The 22,164-nt window shown below is 52.4% G+C and overlaps 1 protein-coding gene across 2 annotated transcripts in view; it reads right to left on the reverse strand.

The window, feature by feature from the left end:
- Window positions 1–19,322: 19,322 nt before the first annotated feature.
- EPHB1 (EPH receptor B1) overlaps window positions 19,323–22,164 on the reverse strand; it is a 105,407-nt gene continuing 102,565 nt past the window's right edge. For both annotated transcript variants that reach the window (XM_066557047.1, XM_066557046.1), the window contains exon 17: window positions 19,323–19,656. The gene's annotated coding sequence lies outside the window, so the exon portion shown is untranslated. The remainder of the gene's footprint in view (window positions 19,657–22,164) is intronic.

The following is a 22,164-nucleotide window of genomic DNA, read 5'->3' on the forward strand; positions in this document are numbered from 1 at the left end:
TAACACCTCAGGCAGCGATAAGGGAAGGATTTCTCATAAGATTCCTGACACAGAAGAGGTGTCCTTTGTCTTTGCCTCCTTTTATTGCTTTTATTTCACCTGTTCCTGCAAAAAACAAAGCAGTGCCATGACCCAACAGATATTTCCTGGAGTATATCAGAGACTCTTGACTGTGTCATTTCCAGTCATGAGCTGGGAAACTTCTCCACTGCAATGAGCCCCTACTTCCAATTTCCTGACCTCCACAGCATTAGATTAGATCAGTCTGATCTTTACCAGATACCTTGAAAATACAGAAATGTCCTCTGCTTGCTCCCACCCAGGACACGATTTCCCATAGTATTAAAATAAAATTTAAATTACCCATTTCCATCCACTGCAGCTGCATTTGTCATGCTCTCCTCTCACAGGTCCTCTGCAAAAATGTCATCCCACGCAAAAGTGACCTCCCTGCATTATCAGTGTCCCTTGGGACCTTGTAGATATATCCTTGACTCAACCCCAAAATCCCTGCCCAGGATGCTTAAAGGTGGCGTCTTTAATGGAGTTCGGCTGATAGACATCAAACACCATATCAAGTTATGACGCATTTTTAACTGTTGTTGATGCCCAGAATAACCTTGTTGATGCCCAGAACCACCCTGTTGATGCATAATCCCTGAAAAAAAAAAAAAAAGTCACAGTGACAGCTGGGCACAAAAAATTCAAGTTCTGCTAAGGATCTGGCAATAAGGATCATAACCCAGAGCAGAGTTCCCTTCATTTTCAAGACATTTCATGAGACAGTCTTTACACTATCTCAGTTCATTACTTCTGTGGAAAGATCAAGGATAACACTGGGGTTTGGAGATGAAAGAACTTGACAAGTCACCTTCTCTTTTCTCACAAGCAGTGAATAACCAAAGAACAAAGCCACCTCGTTTAAGAAGGGCTGTTGGACAAGTCACTTTTGAGGGAGTCTGTTGGTACTTAGGGAGGGCAAAGAGCTGCTAAAATTCCTCACATAGCTGCTAAAATTCCTCAGATAACCACCCCCTTCAGTTCCCAGGTCTTGCAGTCCCAAAATCCACTGTATCATTTCAGCTCTACACCTCTGATTACTTGAAGCTTTTCCTGAAGTGTGACTGTGCACTAATACCCAGCACTGAGAAGGATTTTAAAATGCCAGTGAGTTTTTCTTAACCCAATTTCCACGGTCCCCATCAGTTACACACAATTAACAGGTAATTACAGGCAGGTTCTGAGACAGCAGCCTGTGTGCAACACTCCCCCTGCCCAACGTGCAGCCCCACCTTCACCAGCCAGGAGACAGGAAAAATGGGAAAGGGATTGACTCAATAACCTGAGACTTGCTGCAAAAATGTATCTCTGAGTTAAACATTCAGAGCATACACGACCAGAGCACCAGCAATTACTGGATTTGTTACTGCCTCAACTATCATGACAGGCATTGAAATAAATCTCATTTATATGACATACAGTCATCTAGAAATGCCTTTTTTTTTTTTTAAGAAATTCTTTTAAGATGTCAATGCACTACACATGGCTCCGTTTTGAGACCTCTCCAGACTGGAGATCAGACAAGATATACAAGCCTTTCAGCCTGCCAAGTTTCATACTTGTTAGGAGAAGCCTGAATTCAGAATTTTCTACACAGTGCCTCCGTGAATGTGATTAAGGAAGGCCTCTTGCCACTAAATGTTGGCTGTGGGGATCCAGCTCCCCCTCTCCCACTGTCCTGCAGAACTCCCTAAAGGTTGGGCTCATGCAGACATTCGTGTTGCATTTCTCTCTCTAGCTCAGGCCTGGGATGTTTCCCTGGAGCCTGAAGCACAGCCCAGATGTTTCTCCTGGCCCTCCAGGCATCCCCACCACATCTGGTACCCCCTATGCCCTTGCTTACCCAACTGGCACAATCACAGCAGGCAGAAGACAGAGTGGGCTGGGGAGTACCTCAGTTGTTCTGGTCCATGGATGCCAAGATCTGAGCAGGAGGTTACTGATGTCCAAACCTGTGCCAGGGAAGGGTTAGGCTGGATATCAGGGAAAGTTCTTCACCCAGAGGGTGGTCAGGGTTTGGGCAGGCTCCAAAGGGAATGGGCACAGCCCCAAGGCTGCCAGAGCTCCAGAAGCGTTTGGACAGCGCTCTCAGGGATGCACAGGGTGGGATTGTTCTGGTGTCCTGGGCAGGGCCAGGGGTTGGACTTTGATCCTTGTGAGTCCCTTCCAGCTCAGGACATTCCATGGTTCTATGAAACTCAAGAGCATCTCCCTCAAGACGTCCTGCCTCTGCTGGCATTCCTGAAAAGCATGGTCCTAAGACAACAGCTTCACCTTCACATCACTCTTTCCTTAAACACTTTGGGAAGGGTCATTCTGGCAGATGCTGCAGCTGAGAATCATCACATCCACCCACCAAGCAGCAAAGAAAACCACTTGTTACCTTCCTCCACTTACGTATCCCGCTCCCACAACTTACAGCTCAATTAGGCTCTCCTAGAATCCATCACACAGCTCCAGGAGAATGTGGTCCCAGCAACTGCCTCTACAGGCAAGCTGAGGCAGTAAATAGAAAGGGCTAATTGGGGAAGGGGGGAGACGCTGCTTCCTGATGTAAAAATAACTGACACTTCCAGGAAATAATGGTATAAATAGAAAATTAAGCCATTCCTCCTCCAAAAATATTTCATAATTATGTGTCATAAAAATAATTAGGTTATGGTGAATTAGTACAAATGTTTACAACAAAATTGCCATGCAAAACATTATGGGTAATAACATGCTAATTGCTGTAGAAGCAAAAGCTGATTATGTTTCAGCAATATTAAAAGTTGCCAACTCAGCGCTACCATCCAAGCTCTGACATCTCTGAGCAGCACTGAGGACACAGGGGGAGCTGGTGAGGAGAGAAGGACATGGCAGGAGGGCAGTCTGAGCCCTGCCCTGCCAAGCACTTCCCGTGCTGGGTGGCAGTTCCCAGAAAGCTCACACCAGGTAATCCTCAGGGAGCACCCTCGGAGGATGAGGCATCGCCCTCACTCCCTGGTGAGACTGAGGGAACCTGGAACAGCCAGGAGGGACTCAGCTGGAGCTGCCCAAGTGGTGGCTGAGGTCTGGTCCTGCACAGCCAGCTCCCAGCCAGAGCCAGATGGAATCTGGATCCTGTTCTGTGCAGATCCCATTCCATGCAGAGCAGCTGCTCTGCCCCCCAGCAGCCAGGCAGGCCTGCAGGACCCCATCCCTGAGCCTGGGCAGGATGGTGTGAGGCTGAGCTGATGTGGATGTTTCACCCCAAAGCCCTGCAGGGTGGATGTCTCTGTCTCTGCACCTGCTCACTGCCTGGCACATCCCAGCTCTTCCCATTGCTTCTGGTGTAGGGACATTCCTCCTGCTCCTGCCACACAAGTGTCCCAGAGGGGTCAAGTCCTGCCACCAAAGGATGGTCTCAGCCCCTGGCCAATCCCAGAGCAACACCTGCCCTGCTCTGCCCTCAGTTCCCTCAGTCCAGCAGGTTCTACAGGTGTCTGAGGGCGAGCTGCTCGTGCCAGGACCCTGCCACAGGATCTGTGGGATCTGCAGCAGCAGCAGACCCTGCTTGAAGATGGCTTTTTGACAGCATCAGTGGCCTCTTGTGTGCAGGAGCCAAGCTGACTGCACACACATCTCCACTGCTCACCCAAGCCAATGGTTTTTGGGTTGGATCTCCTTGATCCAAGATGTCTCAGGAGAAGTGGGGTCTGAGTATTTCTAGAGCGTGGGCAGAGGTTTTTCACACATGCCCATAAATCTGTTTGGTTCCTTGTCCCCTTGTCAGCAGATGTGGCAAACTCCTCAAGGGGAGACTGGGTAAAGTTAAAGGTATGAATTTAAAGCACATTGCTTTAAAGTTAGGAAATCCCTGCAGACTGTTCTCACTCAGAACTGAAGTGACATTAATTGGGTTTACCAAGCTCATTTCCAACACAAATGCCGATAAACCAGATTACATTTCAGTGGGGCTGTTCACACAGAACTTCAACATATTTTAGCTAATCCTCTTTCTGAGTAAATTTCCCTTAAACCCTCTAAGTGTCCCATATTACAGTTTCTACTGCAGAGGAGCTGCTGAGTTTTACCATTGTAAACTTCATCATCTTTGTCCTTGTTTTAGGTTGGAAATAAGTGTCTTTCCAAAAGGTAGAAATTCCTCGTTCCCCTTTTAGCAGTGCCTGGAGGCGAGGCAGTTCTCAGACCATTACAGACCTGCGAGAATTGTCCCAAGAGCAGGCAAAGCCTATCCCTAGTGGGACATGTCCCTGCCCACGGCTCGGAGGTTGGAACTGGATCATCTCTCAGGTCCTTCCAACCCAAACCACCCTGTGATTCTTTGTGTGGACCCCTGACACCTCTCCAAACCCGGCACATCTCCGCAGGCTCTAGCGATGACCCTCGTGTGACACCGCGGGCATTGATGCCGCTTCCAAGTTTGCAAATACTGGATGAAAGGCGCCATGGAAATGGTGGAGGTTATTTTTCTTTTTTTTTTTTTTTTCTTTTTAATACAAAGCGTCGTTTGAGATGTTAATTGGGCCGCTGTTTAATGAGAGGCTGTGCGGTGAATGGGCTGGGAGCCGCTCTCTGGGCGCGGGCGAGGCGCGCTCGGAGCCGGCCGTGCGCTGCGCCGCGCTCATTATGCACCGAGTCACACCGGGCAGCTCCCGGCAGAACGCCGAGACAGAGGTAAACCACTGTTTGGAAACAAAGGAGGGCTCTCTCCATCCTAATTAGCGGCAGGTTGCAGGGAGCAGCGGCGGAAGGCGAAGGTCACTTCCCACAAGGCTCGGCTCGGGATGCCAAAACACCCACTTAATTCAGGCGGCTCAGCGGGCAGAGTCAGACCAGAGCAATTACACTGCCTGGATTTCCCCACGGAAGGGTTTAACAATGCAACTCTTGGAAAAAAAGGTGACTGCGGGAGCTCTTTATTCTGCCACCTCGGAGCAGGGGGAAGCGCAGCCCACCGCGCTGCCGCTCCGGCACCGGCACGGCTGTGGCTTTGTGCCTCTGCACCGGGAGCCGAGCTGGGAGGGCCGCCTTTCTCTCCGTTTGCTTTCTCTCTATTTTTAACTTGAGACATGAATAAGAGCAGATTTTAACATTTAAAAACCAATGACAAAAAGAACCACAAACGTGAAGACCCTTTGGAGTGGGTTGAGTTGCCTCTGAGTACACCCAGTTTTCTTCCAGATGCTGCCGGTGAGAATTAACCTTTAAAGGAACCATCTGAGCATGAGCCCTGGGAGCCTTCTCGGGAGCAGCAGCTCCTCTGCCGGGGTAGTCCTTGCGTGGCTCAGCCCTCAGGGATTCAGCTGTTCTGTTAAATGGCTCACTGCACCCCAGCCACCTCACACAGACAGCTTTTCCAAAAGGTCAGAGCGTCTTTTTTGCCCTCAGCTGATATTTCCTCTCCGCACACACCGCGGGTGTTGTGTGACCACATCTGCCCTCCTATCGCACCTCTCACAGCTCCCTCACACAGCAGCTCCCCCTCAAAGCATCTGCTCTGCCCTTGGCACCTTCTGCTGATGGCAGGAGCATCTCCCGGGGGGCTGTGCAGGAACAAAACCACCTTCATCCCTTCCAAAGGCTCCAGAACAGGGAATTTTCAGTGGGAGAGGAAGACTGAGATTTTTCTAAAGTTTTTATTTTCAGCCTGATAAACATGGGATGCAGACCATCTGGAAACCCCCTCAAAGGCTTCAGATCCAACATGTTGTCCAGACCCCTGTTCCCTGTTCCAGCTAACCAGCACACACTGGATAGGATCCACCCCAATCCGCCCTTGGGTGGGAAACAGCTCCAGCCAGCAGCTCAGCAGGAGGCAGAGCAGCCATGGGGTTAGTGCAGCTTTCTTTGACTCATTTGTAAAATACATTTCAGATCACAACCTAGAATCCTAGCTCTTCTTTGCCTCCAACATGCTCCACACTGTTCACAATCATCTCCCAGCATGGAGGAGTCCAGCAGACCTTCTGCTTCCCACTGCTGAGCCACAGCTGCCTTGTGCTCCACAATCCCACCCTTGATGTTGGACCAGAGATGCCCAAAACATCTTTCAGAGCTGCAATCCCCCCTTATTTCCTCTCCCAGCTGCATCAGCAGTAACTAATACTGAGCACTGGCATTACAGGCCTTTCCAACTGTTTCCAAGCAGCCCATAAAACAGCTGGCAGTGCTTGAGAGAGCTCTGTGTCTATGTGTCACAGCCATGCCCACTGTTCCCAGCACAAGGAGCAAGCTGGCCCTGGCACAGGGCTGGGGACACATCGGGTGGATCTCAGCAACATGCCAGTCCTGCTCAGTCACAGGTTGGCACCTATCCTGGCACATCTCTTGGCATCAGGCTGACTTTGCAGATCTGGGTGGCTGGAGATGGGAATTGGAGTTTTCTTGCTCAAGAGATGTTTCCAGGTCCTTTCAGAGAGTGCTGAGACTGTTTTAGGTGCAGGTCTGGCAGGAACAGAGATGCTCGGTGGGGAAGGGAGGTTTTCCACCAGGGGTGTATGCCTCTCCCCCAAACTGGAGATCCCATCATGCCTCCCTCATTCCTGGTAAAATGCTGTTTTGCCCTCTGGCTGCATTCCCAGCGCCCCCTGGCCACTGTACCCACAAGGATCCCATGGGGATGTCAACAACTGCCTCTATTTCTGGAGGTCAGGTTTGCTCCTCCAACCTCTCCCAAGTGATAAAACCTTCAGTCAGGTGAAAGCACATCAGTACCACCACCATCCCCACCCCCAGCACACAGGGAAAAACACACCTTTGCTTCCAAGTCTCCCTGACTCCAGGTGAGATTTGGTTATGGCAAATCAACCAACACTCACAACAACCAAACTGCAGCCAGGGCCCCTGTTTGCCTCTTCTCCCTGTTAAAAGCTAACTCAAAAAGTTACCAAGTACCTCACAACCAGCAGTTCACAAAATTGGCCTCCTGCAGCTTCCTTCCCCTTGACATTCACTGCCTGCAGAGCCCAGATGAAGAGCTGTTTATCTCTCCTCCTCCTCCTCCACACCTCCACAGCCTCTGCTCCAAGAAGTTTGAGCTGCTCCCTTTCTCTGGGCAGCACTGGTGCTTCTTCACCCATGTTCTCCCCAGCCCCACACGTTGCTGGGAGATCACTCAAGAGACAAGAAGCTGCTCTGCTCACCAAACCTCCTCCAAGCATTGCACAGGGCATCTGCTGAGCACCGCACCCCGTCCCAGCTCCACTCATGCCCATTTTTTAGTGCATCTCTTGCCCCTACCTGGCTTGAGGAGAGGGGAAAATTTCAGCCCAGCTCCCTCCCTTTGCAGAGCACCAGAGCCAGGGAAGGCCCCTGGTGGATTTTTTCCAAGGACAGATCTGGTAGGACACGAGCACCAGCAAGGAGCATCCCACACTGGGCCAGCACTTCCAGGGATGTTCCTGCACACCTGATCCACAGCTGCTGGAAACCACCTGGGACTTCCACCTGCTCTCCTGATGGAAAACACTCTGCCTGCTGTCTCCAGCCCTGCAGGTGGGAGGAGATGCCCATGCTCAGTGCTCTGCTGGCCAATACAACCCTCCTTGCTGAGGGACCTCAGAAACGCCCCTTCTTCACCGCCCACTCCTGCTCCTGAGCAATTAAACCCTGTCTGCCAGGGCTGGGCAAGATAAATGGTGTTTATTGGGATGGCTTTCCTGTGTGCCAAACATAAAACAAAATGCCAATCAATAGAGCTGCCTCACCTGATGGTTTTATTTCTCTTCTCCTCCTGCCCCCTCTTTTAACTTTGCAGTGCTCTGGAGCTCTCAGCAGGGTTTGCACTGTGGTGATAAACCAACAGATCCTCATTAACCCGTGGGCAAGAGCAAGAATTTGCCTTTTCTCTCTCTTTCCCTTTTCCCTTTTTTATTTTTTTTAAAACTCTCCCTCTATCAATATTTGATGAGGGTAATTTCAAAGACTTGTTTAGTATGATCTCCACATAAGGAGTCCTTGGGAGTGTTTATCACGTTCGAGGTATAATTACATTCAAATGCTGAGACACAGTTGCCAGGGTTACAGCTGCTGGTGGTTCCTCCAGCTTTTGTGTGTCTGGGGTTTCTCACCGCCCCCCGTGCACTCCCACACCTCACGCGCTCCCCTCCTCCAGGGAAGCAGGGGAGGGGGATGGATGGGAAGCTCAAGGAGTGGCCAGGGCAGGTCACCCCAGCACTCCCAGCCTGAAGGAAAGTCAGCATTCCCTTCAGGGTGTACCCAGTGCAGGGGTTTGGGGTCAGGGATGGGGTAGAGTTGAGCAGGGAGTTCAATGTTGCTGACAAAAAATATTACAGTAAATCCCTCCAGCCATTCCCTTGGGTCCTATCACCGGGGGAGGAGGGAGGTTTAGCTTGGATATCAGGAAAAGGTTCTTCTTCCACAGGGTGCTGAGCACTGCCAGGGGTCCCCAGGGAATGGGCACAGCCCCAAGGCTGCCAGAGCTCCAGGAGCTTTTGGACAATGCTCTCAGGGATGCACAGGGTGGGATGGTTGGGGTGCCTGTGCAGGGCCAGGAGCTGCATTGATGATCCCTGTGGGTCCCTTCCAGCTCAGAATGTTCTATCAACTCAATAAACCTCAATGGCTGCAAAAGCTCCATGGAAGGAGAAGCAGCAATTCCTTTCCTTCATCCCTGGAATCCCCAAGTGCCAAGGCATGAATTGCCAGTGGCAGAGGCCTGCAGAATCCCAGGGGAGAAGTCCAGTGGTGCCAGCACTGGGACCTCCTTGCACTCTCAGCTTTCTCCACCCTGCCACAAGCTCCTCTGCTCTCACGAGCCGAGGGGAATCTCCACAAGAGGTGTGCGATGCTCAAGGACACCAACTCTGTGTGTGCCAAAGTGGGGACACAAACTCCAGCTGAGACAATATTCCAGCTTAAACCTGGCTTCCAGCAGATACACGCAGAGATAGGGATGGAGGGATGGATGGAGGGATGATCTGGGCTGTCTGCTGGAGATCTGGTCTCAGATCTGGCCATGCAGAGAGGGAAGGAGCTGCCAGCTCGAGCTCTTTGCTGTCACTTGACCAAAGCCCAGCCACAGCCCAGCGCTGTGTGTGCGAAGCCACCGGACCACCAGAGCTGGGAGCAGCCCCTGCCCCAGTCCCTGCTGCCAGTGTGGACCTACAGGAATGTCCCCAAGACTCTGTTGTACTGGGAAAAAATTAAAACCTGAGCATTTCCACCCCAACACCACATCCCATCCCTGCTGCAGCACCGACTTGGAGATCTCCAGGCCAGGGGCAGTGCTTAAGGAGGCACTAACACCAACCCTCAGGGAAGGGGCACCCAAGGATCCTGGCCAGGCTCTGGGGCTGAACTCAGGCTGCCCAGACAGATTCACCTCCCTTCCCCAGCTGCAGACATGCAGAGGCTCAGCTCCTACCTGGTACTTCTTGGACAGCGTCAGTAAATGCAGTTTCAGTCAGTAAATGGCAGCAAGGAACTGGGATTGAATTGCCTTTGTTCTAGTTCCAATTTTAAATAATATGAACCTTCCTACAATAGGCAGTGTTATCACTAATCCCCACAGTTGAGCCTGAAATAAGCTTACAAACCATGCAGTAGCACTGTGGGAAGAACAATTATTCCAACAAAGGATGGAGAGGGGAGGAAACAACCATGAGCTCCTTGGATTAGATGGAGGGTGAACATAATTGTTGTCAATTCACAATAAATAAATAATTATATTTTTTTTAAAGCCACCAAAACACAAAACAAACAAACAAACACCAAGAACAAATGCAGCGTGAAGGCCTGGTAAAATATTCACAATTATTTCAATGGGGAAAAAAGGTACCTGCTACAGTCAATAGGTTGTAAAACAAATTCAGATGGAAGCTATTGCTTACCCCTAAATCAGCTCTAATGCACTGGCAAATGTGATTATCAGCATTCTGCGGGGAGCAGCAGCATCAGCATTCATTCCAGGTGTGCTCAGTGAAGGCTCTCTTGGCCACAGGTTCATTTGTAATTATTAAAATGAACCTTGTTAGCCATGCAGTAAGTCCCAAATTTCTGGGCAGTGGCACATGCAGTGTTTGCTTTAATTTATTCTGTGCAATTTCTGCATTATTTTACTGTGTCAATGCCACAGTGCAAATGAGAAACTCCATCTCCAAGGCTCCAAAGGGAAGAGAGCTGAGCACTCCCTGTTACTGGTGACTTGGAGCTGGCACGTCCTTTGTTCCTGGGGAAAGCTTTTCATCAAGGACAAACAGCCAGAGAGCTGGCAGCCACCGTGGCTGTTCCCACTGCCACAGGTGGAAAGGGGACCAGCTCAGTGCCTGGGTGCACACCAGGGGGAAGGCAGCAATGTAGGGAGGGGAAAGATTGGGTATCACCCCAAGGAGGCACAGCAGTGTGCTGCTGAGCCAGCCTGCTACCCACAATTACAGCAAATACACAGAAGTGACAGAAAAATGGGGAGAGAAGACTTAAGATAGCTTGCAGCATGAGATGTGAGAGATTACAAAATGGTTTGGGCCAGAAGGGACCTTAAAGCTCATCCAGTTCCACTCCCTGCCATGGGCAGGGACACCTTCCACTATCCCAGGTTGCTGCAAGTCCTGTCCAGCCTGGCCTTGGACACTTCCAGGGATGGGGCAACCACATCTTCTCTGGGCAGCCTGTGCCAGAGCCTCCCCACCCTCACAAGTGAGAATTTCTTCCTAATGTCCCATCTAAATCTTCCTCTGGCTGTTTAAAGCCTTTCTCTCTTGTCCAGCAATAGCCCCGAGCCCTTTTCCTCAGGGCTGCTCTCCATCCTGTCCCCACCCAGCCTGTGTTTGTACCTGGGAGTGCCCCAATCCAGGTGCAGGACCTTGCACTTGGCCTTGTTGAACTTCACCAGAGGAATGCAGGATGCCTCACCTCACTTGTCCAACAGGAGAGCAATGGCAAATCCAGGTGAGAAACCCTGGAGCAGGTCTGCCTCAGCTGGAACCAGGAGCTTTTGAGGAGAGGAGCACCTGGGCACAGCTGCAGGGGAAGATTGGCTCTGTTAAACGGTTCCACAAAGGGAGATAGAGTCATGGGATCCAAAATCCCCCAAAATGCCCATTACCATTCCCAATAAGAGGGCCAGATGAAGATTTGATCCTAAGGATGAAGAAGTTGGGACGAGAGTCCAGAGTAGTGTAAAGAGCACTGCTTGGTGGCCTCACCTCCCAAGGCAGTGGCACCAGGCATGCCACTTATCAGGGGAAGGGAAGGGGATTGAGGTGAGCACGGAGCATGTCTGAGCATTCAAATTACAAGCAGGGCTTGTAAGGGACAGGATCTGACATTTAATGCCTCTGTTTGCAAAGTGCTTGACATTCACGATAACAGGAGCGGCACAGGCAGGCGGGGCGGGCTCTGCATTCCCGGGAAAGCCAGTGAAAAACAGCCTGGTTTTCCCTCTCCACTGGCTGGGAACATCCCTGGGAGAGGCAAAGGCAGGGAGCTGTGTGCCTCACACAAACACCTGCAGCACCCCTGGCATGGGCTGCCTGCAGACTCCTGGAAAAGTCACCTCATCCCCTGGTGCCTGAGCTTTCCTCCCCAGCAGATGGATCATCCATCCCTCTCACCAGATCCACAGGAGATGTGCCACATGTGTGGAGCACACACCCAAAGCAGCCAGGCTTTGATCTTATCTGGGGCTCTGAGGAGCCATTAGAAGAGAAATAAAGTTCAACACTCAGTCTTCTCTTGAAAAGCTGCAGACTGGATGGAAATAACTTACTTTAAGGTGCCTCTCCTGACAGCAGTTCAGGGAGGGAAGAGGGGAAATCAGAGTTACAGCTAATGCTTGGCAGGAGCTGGAGGCTTGGAACCAGTTTTAATGCAGGGCTCAGCCTAGAGGTGCCACCACTGGTGTGGGCAGCTGGGTCCTCAGCAAGAGGTGGCCAAATCCTGGGAGGTGCCCAGATTGTCTGGACAGGGCTTGGAGCACCCTGGGACAGTGGAAGGTGGGACTGGATGAGCTCTGAGGCCCCTTCCAGCCCAAACCATGATTTCCTTCCCCAAGACAGCTCTTATCCCACACTGGCCTCCAGAGGTTCTCCTGGCATGGCTGGAGAGTGGCCTGCAAGAGCAGATCAGTCTCAGGCTGTACCCCCCCAGTAGTCCCAGGTTTTACAGGGCAGGGCCTGGCAAAGCTGAGCTCAGGAAGACTGGTGACAAAACTACTCAGTATTGACACAAAACATGTTATCACCACATGTGAACACTTAATTCCATTCTGGTGTTAATGGACTGTCCAGCACAGAGACAGGGCTTGTGTGGTGGCAGGGGAGGGGACAGAGCCCAAGGTCTCCAGAGCACAGCACAGATCCTGCTCTCTCAGCCATCCATCCAGCCATGTCTGCTCTTAATTACATTAAAATAACACTCTCCCACTTCATTTTTTATTATTAGAAATGAACAGATTTAAAGCATTTCCTCTCAAATTATGGTTCACCTGAGTAGATAATTAAAGGAGATACACTTTTATGTGTAATTACGCCTACTTCTGCTGCTGTATCAGGGCTTCAAAAATATTTGCAAAACAACTCAAAACTTTTATTTTGTCAGTGCAATAATTGCTGCTTGTCAGGGCTATCGGTGCCAGCGTCTGCTCAAACAGGAGCAGCATCTCACAGGCAGCCTTGCTGGGAGAGGGAGGAGTGTGGAGCTGCAAAGCATCCCAGGAGATCTGCTGGCAAACAGCTGTGCACACCCTGCCATGGAGCCAGCACTGAGCTCACCCAGGGAACAGCTACTGGAAAGGAGGTTTGTTTGAATTCTGTGGGGAGCCAGGAGGCTGGAGGGAGGATGTTCAGGCTCCTGGCCTGAGCAGTGCAAGGTTTCCCATTCATCAGGCTGTGGAGACCCACAGGGACAAATCTCCACACGCTGCTGAATGCATCTGGATTGGTTTGACACACCGAAGGCTCAGCACTGAATCAGAATTTCAGGATGGCTTGGGTTGGAAGTGAGCTTAAAGCTTATCCATTGCCACCCCACACCACGAGCAGGGACACCTTCCACTGTCCCAGGCTGCTCCAAGCCCTCTCCAAGCTGACCTGGAACACCATCAGGGATGGAGCAGCTTCTCTGAGCAACCTGTGCCAGGGCCTCCCCACTCTCACAGCCAAGAATCTCTTCCCAAAATCTCACCTCAGCCATTCCCTCTTGTCCAAAATCCCTCTCCAACTCTCTTGCCCAGTTCTCCCAACCCTATTTATTCCCTCCTTGCATTTGGTGCTCCTGCAGAGGAGCTGCACCTGTGTGCAGTGGGAGCACCCACACCTGGCTGCAGGAGCAGAGGTGTGTCCATCCTCCTGACAGGGACAGGGAATGGCTGTTTCTGCTCCTCGGGAGGCTCCCTGTGCCCAGGAATAGAGCACTGGCCACCTCTGCCAGCAGCCAGGAGTCCCAGGCACTGGTCCAGTGTGGGATTCACATTCTCTGAACCTGAGAGAAGCAGTGAGAGAAGGAGAGAAGAGAATGATCTAAACAATTCTTACCTCATTCGCTGCTCCTGTGTTTGTGCCAAAGTAGAATGCAACATGGAGATTGTTTACCCAAAGTGATGGTGTTCTGTTTCCTTGGCCTGTCAGGGCCCTGTGTGTGTGTGTGTGTGTCGGGACTGTTGGGTGACAGTGACAAGATTCTGTGCAGTGGAGTTGAGCTGGGTGCTTGTGCACATTCAGTTTAGATGTAGTGTAATATAATAGAGAATAATACAGTATAATAAAGTAATTAATTAGCCTTCTGATATCATTGGAGTCCTCCTCATCATTTCTCCCTGCCACGGGGGTCGCGTTGAATCCTACAGTCCGGGGAGAACACTGGTCCCTCCGGGCACCCCGGGGGTGACACCACACACCCAGCCCGGCCAGACTCATTAATGGAGGCTCGGGGTAATTAGCACAGCTCAATGAGAGGGGCAGCGCTCGGCACTGCCAGCCCATCCCGGCCGGGCCGTGCCTCACGTCCCACCGCAGTCACCGAGCCAATCCTCCCTGAGGGCAGAGCTGCCAATCCTCCCTGAGGGCAGAGCAGGCCCGACACTCCCTCCAGCTGCCCTCACGCCCCAGCAGGGCCACCCGGGCTCAGCACGGGATGAAACCTAAAGGAAAGGGGTCCGGATGAGGCTGTGGGGACACGCAAAGGAAGCAAACGGGGACAGAGCAGGGAAAAAACGTTGCTGACTCAGCACAGCGAGGCCACCTGAAGAGCGAGGGAAGGTGGGCAGGGGGCAGGATGGGGAGCCTGGAGGTCCCAGGAGCTCTGCAGGGCAGAGAGGTCCAAGAGAGCAGCAAGGAAACGCCTGGGGTCCCTGGTGCAAGTGCAGGGGAGCAAAGCTTGTCAAGGAATGCCTGCAGCAGCAAATGGGAAAGGGGATCAGCAAGGAGAGGGTGCTCCTGCACCCTGGGCAGCTCCTGGTGGGCCCACAGGTAATCCCAGGGATGCTGTTACAGCTACAGACACACCTGAGCTTCACACTGTGGGCAGCAGGCTCCACAAAATCCACCCATTTCTCCCTGACTTATAATCACAGAATTATGGAATAGGCTGAGTTGGAAAGGACCCACAAGGATCAGAGTGCAACTCCTAGCCCTGCACAGACACCCCAACCATCCCATCGCATTCCTGAGAGCATTGTCCAAACAGTCCTGGAGCTCTGGCAGCCCTGGGGCTGTTCCCATTCCCTGGGGAGCCTGGGCAGTGCCCAGCACCCTCTGGGGGAAGAGCCTTCTCCCTGATATCCAGCCTGAACATCCCCTGAGTTGTCCTGGGGGAAAGCCCCCAGTGGTGGATGAAACTGCTGAGGTGATTTTGTGCTGCCCCTGGTTACTCTTGTTTTAAGACACTGCCTGGTAAGCCTCACTGATCAAACCAGGAGTCATGTCAGGAACCAGCCCTGCACAATCTCCAGCTGGACCCCAATCTGGGGCCTGGTTGCCTTCCAGAGCACACACACCACAGTCCCCTGGAGGGTCACCCACTGCCACCCACAGCCTTGGGCCCACCTAGTGCTTTCAGAGCCAAGTGACCAAACAGACACTGAAGAGGGAAGGGAAGGTGGCTTCCCTGGGAGGATGGACCCACTGGGATGAAGGCTGAGAAGGGACCAGCAGCATGGGGCCAGCACCAGGCTGGACATCCCCCCATCCTCCATGCTGGGACACCCAGAGCCAGCTGATGCCCGTGGCCACTGCTGGGTGCCAAACAGCCCTGGCTGTGGAACCCCAGCTCTGCAGGCCTCCCAGGCTGCCAATGTGCTTTGAAGTCCCCAAATCCACACTTGATCTCGCTGTGTATAAAGAAGATAAAATACCCCATCTCCCTCATAAAGGAATGGAGAAATAAATTCATTAGTGTTTATAAGGAGCTAAGAAACTCTGATTAGAGAGCCAGGGAAAGGGCCCATGAGGGAAATGAATAATTTGGCATGCAGGAAGAGGGTGGTAAATAATGCATAGGCTGCCACGGCACCAGGGCAGGAAGGGCTGGGGAGCTGCTCTGGGTGTGGCACAGGGCCAGGCAGGGAACACATCCCCTCGGCAGGGGTGGGGAATGCACCTCCCAGCCCTGCCTGAGACTTGAACAAGGGGATGTGGGCAGGGGGACATGACTGCTGAGCCTGCCTGGGTCTTGAGCCCAGATATTGTGGAGTTTTGGAGAGATTTTCACTTCCCATCTTCCTTCAGAGGGGCAGCAGCATCTTCAGTTGGGTCCACAAGCAGCAGAGACAGTCCCCAAAGCTGGGGTGACAGCAGAGACATTTTCCCACCCAGGTTAATGCCAGGGCACCTTACAGCAAAGCATTCCCACTCCTCCAGGGCCAGGTGGGTGTGAGAGGTGTTTCTGAGGGGCTGGTCCTGCAGGAAAACATCCTGAATCCTCCTCATTGCTGAGGGCAGGGGCAGAGGAGCCCAGCTCAGAGCACAGGAGCAGCTGAAACATGTTCTCCATCCTCCAATTTGATTTGCTCAACCAGGTGGGTGAGAGTGTGTATCTGAGAGCTTCATGGAATCCTAGGATGGTTTTGTTTGGAAGGGACCTTGAAGCTCATCCAGTCCAAGCTCCCACTATCCTGCTCCAAGCCCTGTCCAACCTGGCCTTGGACACTCCCAGGGCTGGGGCAGCCACAGCTGCTCTGGGCACTCTGTGCCAGGGCCTCACCACCCTCACAGGGAAGGATTCCTTCCCCATATCCCATCTAACCCTGCCCTCTGGCAGTAGGAAACCATTCCTAGTGTCCCATCCCTCCATCCCTTGTCCCCAGTCCCTCTCCAGCTCTCCTGGAGCCCCTTTAGGCACTGGCAGGGCCTCTAAGGTGTCCCTGAAACCTTCCCTTCTCCAGCTGAACACCCCCAGCTCTCCCAGCCTGGCTCCAGAGCAGAGGGGCTCCCTTGGGAGCATCTCCATGGCCTCCTCTGGACTCATTCCAACAGTTCCACGTCCTTCTTATGCTGCAGGCCCCAGAGCTGGATGCAGCACTGCAGGTGGATCTCACCTGAGCAGAGCAGAGGGGCAGAACCTCCTCCCTGGGTGCTGCTGGTGGCTTTGGGTCAGCAAAGGGGGCAGCTGTGCAGGTTGAATCAGGGTAGTACCTGAAATCCAGCAAAAAGAGCTGCCTGGAGTAAATCCTGTCCTGTCCCCATCACCCTGGAGCAGAGGCAGGATGTGGTGTCACTTAGGAGGGGTATGTGGGGTGACCACAGAAACAGGAATGAGCCCCTTGGCTGGCAACAGGAGGTGACTTGCTTGAGAGCATCCCTTAAAACCTCTCCTGGAGGAGAGAAGGAGAAGGCCTGGAGGAGATTTCAACACTGCAGCAGCCTCAGACCGGCTCCATCTGAGCCCTGCCGGCTCTCCAGCACTGCTGAGGCTCCCTGGCTTATCCTCCAGGAAAACCCCAGCACTCTTAATAGGCTATGAGGCATCTCCAATAATTCCAGCAGATGCTGCCAGTTAATGTGGGTTGGCACAGAACTTTATCATCGGCCCATATTGCTCCAATTACAATTTAGCCTATGGTCCTCTTGGGCTCATCTTTTATTTGTCTTTCACTGCCAAGTGTGGGAGGGAGGGGAGGTGGGAGAGGCCAGGGGATGAGTGTTTGACCTCTCCTCCCTCCTTCCCTGCCACATCTCTGCACAGCCAGTACATTCCCAGCCACTCTCTTCCCATGGGAAGGGCTGTCCTTGGGCCAGAGCTGTGCATCTGGAATAAGAGCAAGAGTCTCTCTCACCAGAGCACCCAGGGAAGCCCCTCATTGCACCCCATGGAGCTGAGCACAGTCCTGGCTCAGTTTTCTCCTTGCAGAGGGGTAAATAAGGATTTATTCCAGCACCAGGGCTGGAGTTAGGCTGGCATCACTCTGCTGTGCTGGAGCACCGGGTGTGTTGGGATTTCTGGGAGTTGCTGTGGGGTAATCGGAGCCAACATGCTGCTTCCATTTTTCAAACCTGAGAGCCATGAAGGAAAGATTTTTCATTCTGAGGGTTAGGCTCTGTTCTGGCAGTGACGGTCGCCTCTGTCTGTATTGAAAGCTCAGGGAAAGTTTCTTTGGAGGCTGTGTGGCCTCATAAATGGCATCTCACTCCAGCTGGGACACAGGCAGAGATGGTGACTGGTTATCCCCTGGGAGAAATCCAACACAGCTTCCAGAGCCTGCAGCTGCATAAACCTGTATCAGGGCGTGAGGGCCTGTCAGGGACTGCCTGGCCATATCCAGGCTCTGCCAAGGGGCTTTCAGCTCCCCAGGCTCTTTCACAGCCCCATTAACCACCACACTGACAGGAGGGGTCCCCCAGACACTGTTAAAAGGCTCTCCCAAGGCAAACTACTTGGGGAACATCAAGCACTGGCTGTAAATGTCTATTGGTTACTTAAGGGGAAAACCTCAGACTGACCTGTGTGAAGGATACATCCTCCCAGCACCCCAAATCCCAGAGGAATCAACTAAACATGAACACTCATTTAAACCACACCAGAAGCCCATTAAATCAAGTGCCTACTCAATTAAGGACACAAACAACTTCACTCTGCCCTCCATCAGCTGCTGCCTATTTGCATCTTGCATATCCAAAGATGGTAGAGACTCTCTGCTTTCGTTTGTTGGGATGGGCTTGGCAAAAAACCATGCGAAACACCAAAAACTATCTATCTCTGTGTTATGTGTAAGGCAAACCTCACTGTGGTATGTGAGTCTGGGGCAGTGGAGTCCTGCCCACAGGGACCTGGAGCAATCCCCACCAGCACACAGAACTCAATCACTCAAAAATCCCTGTAATAAAGACATCCCAGCTATAATGGCCCTGGAGAAGCAGAAAGGACTTGGAAATGTCCTGACAGGAGCCAAGAGAACACCCCATATCGACACCTCCACTGGTGGGACAATCACAGGATACAGGGTTCTGCCAGCCCCACCTACAGCTGAAGCACTGCTTGCCTCCCTCCCCACGGCTCACCCCAAAACCCCAGCCTTGGGGACCCCTAACCCCACCTCCAGAGCTCTCCCAGTAGCAGCTCCCCTTTCTGAACCCCAAATAACTCATTGGTGGCTGCATATTTTTAATTTACAAAACCTTTAGCCCCGGTTTCAGCCCCTGTTGTCGGCTGGAGGATGTTCCCAGTGCCAGCAGGACCAGCTGCACTCAGCATCACCTGGATCAGATAATCAGAATATCCTGAGGTGGAAGGGACCCACAAGGATCATGGAGTCCAACTCCTGAGCCTGCACAGGACCACCCGAAGAGTGTGTGTGACAGAGCTGGATGGGTTGTGTGATTGATCCCAGTAGGATAAAATGCCCAAGTGCAGCCAATGCACGAGGAAGAATCCATTTTCCATCCATCATTTACAGTAATCCTTAAGGAAAGCAGGCTCAGGACGAGGTGCATGGACAGGCTCCAGCAGGATCGGGAAGCTCAGAGCCAGCAGCAGGGACGGCACTTTGATCCCAGGCAGCGCTTCCAGCGCCGCTTCCCTGAGCCATCGCCCAGCAGGGCTTTGAAAGGCGCTCCGCACAAACAGCCGCGCCAGGAAAACTCCTTCTCCCGGCTTTTTTGCTGCGAGCAAGCTCCGATAGGGATCGCCGAGAATAAAGTCACTTCATTTACAAACCGGGGAGCCAAATCTGATAGACATCAACATTCGAGGTAAAGTCAAGGAGCGGTGGAGCGCTGCCAGCTCCCCAAATGAATATTCATGGCAAACACTCCCCCAGCTCCGAGCTGAAGAGAAGCCGGCAGCAGGAAGGCTGCCCCTGGGAAGGGGAAGGCGAGGGACCAGGCTTATTTCATCCTTTTTATTGAGTGCAATTTTCTCTTTAGTACAATATTCTCTGAAAGATACTGTTACAAACTCCGACAATTTCAACACAATCAACAAATTGGGGAAGAAAGGGGGGGGGGAGAGGGGAGCAAAAAAAATGCCAAGGGTTGAAATCTTTTACAGACATCTCACTGGTTATGTACAGGACAGGGTAGGGCTGGCCCGGGACACGCCGCGGCTCGGGGGGACGGGGACCGGGGCGCTGCGGGACCTCCCGGAGCATCCTGGGCTGGGGAGCGGCCCCTGGGCCCCCTCTCCGACGCTGCTGGCCCCTGCAATGCTGCACTCGACGCCCTGCAAGGCAAGAGGAAGACGAGGAGACGGTGAGAATATGCAGGTGCAGAGCTCAGAAAGCCACGCATCCTTCCCCGCGCCCGGAGAAACCCAAAGGCTTCTTACAGCGCATCCAGCCTCTCAAAAAAAAAAAAAAAAAAAAAAAAAAGAGCAGGGATTAATTAATATGCTGTCAGAAAAGTGATGATTTCACTGAAAGCTCTCCATTTCTCTTCAGGGGGAAAAGAGATGGAATTCTTTGTGAAGCTGAGTTGCTTAAGGGAGCGGAGGCTGGGACGTGATTTTGGGGGTGGGAGGGTATCTGTGTCCCCCCGCAGCCAAGATGCCTTTCCACCCCCTCCCACTGCAAAATGAGCCCCCTAAAGCAGGTGTAAAGCAGGAGCAAACCACCAGGCACCATCAAATTGCTTTTTCCAATGTAACAAAAAAAAAAAAAAAAAAATCCCCATTTTCTCTGCTGCCAGGGGGAAACCAAAAGGTCTGGGAACCAGAGGAGAAGCCGCAGGAGCACCTTCCCCACACTCTATGACCAACAAGTTCCACACAGCAGCAAAATCCCATTATTTAGCCACTTTGGAGAGGCAAAGATGCTTTTAATATACAATTGCACCTTGGAAACATAAAGGCAGCACATTAAATAACAAAGCAATTGACTGCTGGGTCCCTTTGCTGGGTCACAAAAAAAGGGGGCTCACTGGCTAATTATTGCTGGGCATCTCTGTGCCTCCCCAAACATACCAATGCTTTCAGAAACCCACCCCAGCTGTGCCTGACATTTCACTCCTATTAAAATTCATCATTCTCCTGAATGGAAATAATTTTTTTCTTTAGCAAACCCAGGTAGTAATGAAAGTTTTATTTAGTAATGTAGTGTTTTGTGGGAAAAGGGGCAGAGAAAAGGGAAGAGAAATTGAGATTATCTTTTTAAAAAGGGAACTTGAGCTGGGGGAAAAGATATTGCTGGATATTTCTTGGGCGCAGGGGGCCACTTTTGGTGCCATGCTTGGAGGTTTGGTCTCACAGCTCTCATTAACGTTAGTGGGATCAGAACAGCAAAACCCCTGGAAAAAAAGCTGTAACAGAAACACGACTGATGTGAGGATGCTTGAGCCGGGTGGGTCCGGGGGATGGGTGCGAGTCGCGGTGGGGTGGCGGTGATTTCTATCGGCTCCGGATTCTGCCACATTAAAGCCGGACTCGAGCATGGCTCCGGCCCCGGGCGCTGTTCCCGGCCCCGCCACCGCCTTCCCCCGCGGTATTCCCGGCTCTCAGCCCTCCTTCCCAACCCGCCCGGCAGAGCAGAGCTGCCCAAGGCTTTGGGGTTTATTTTCCCTGGGGAAGCCGCGCCCTGCCGGGGGTGGTGGTGGCTGCAGGCTCAGCTCTCCCCCAGCAGCTGCAGCCCTTCTCTTCGTCGGGCAAAAATGATCCAGGGACAGCCAAGGATGATTTGGGCTGATCCCAAAGGATGGATCTCAAGAGACCCGAGGGACAGGCCATGAACAGCTGGAGGAGGATTGGGGTGGGGGGGCTGGGGGCAGTGCAGCTCATCCCCAGGTACGCAGCCACCGAGTCACCCCCTCATCCTTCATCCCACCTCCTCCTCCTCCTCCCGGCGTGGGAACCCCTTCGAGGCGGGCAGAGCTTTGATCTCAGCCTCTGAGAGCTGGCGTGACACAAATAGCAATGAAAAGGCCACGTCTGTGTGGTGAGAAGGCGTTCCAAGAGGGAAGGAGCTGTCGAGCAGCATGGCTGGGATGCAGGCACCGTGTCACCCCCCGGGCCTCTCCCTTTCCACACTCCTGGGAATGGGCAGAATTGCAAATATCCTAAATAATCAAGGAAGGGTGGCTCTGCAAACGCAGCTGCTGTGCTCGTGTGATGCCATGGAAAAGGGTGGGAATGGGGAAGGATGGAGGCAACTCTGGGAGTGTCCCAAAGCTGTCCCTGTATCCTGCAAGCCCCCCCGAGCACCAGTCCATTTCCAGACCCTCTGCAAAAGGAGTCACATCTCACCCCTTTTCCCTGGGGCCTCCCAGAGCCCCATCCCCATCCAGGCACCATCAGGGACATGACATGGCACTGCCACCCAGGCACTAACCCCAGCCTGAGTCCCTGACCACAGCAGTCTCTGGCTGTCTCCCAAACATTTAGGCTGTGGAATCTGAAGAGTTCAGCCAAAGCACAATAGGGAAAAACAAGTAAACCAAGCAATATGTGCACGTTCCACATCTGCCTGTCCATGGAAGCCCCACAAGGATGTGATGTGAGGCTCACCTGGCTCCTCAGACAACACTTGCCATGGGCTGCACCTCCTGCTGTCAGTCCTGCTTGGCACTAATGAGCATTGATAATTGCACTGATGGTGACCATAATTTTCCTGTCTTCTCTCCCTACCTTCACACAAGGGTTCAATGGCCTAATAAGGCCCCTGAGGATAATCAGAGAGGAGCAGGTTCCCCCACCACAATGGCAGCTCCTGCACAACATGAGGGGATGGGAAGATAGAGA

Source organism: Molothrus aeneus, chromosome 10 (genome assembly GCF_037042795.1).
Source record: "Molothrus aeneus isolate 106 chromosome 10, BPBGC_Maene_1.0, whole genome shotgun sequence".
NCBI lineage: Eukaryota > Metazoa > Chordata > Aves > Passeriformes > Icteridae > Molothrus > Molothrus aeneus.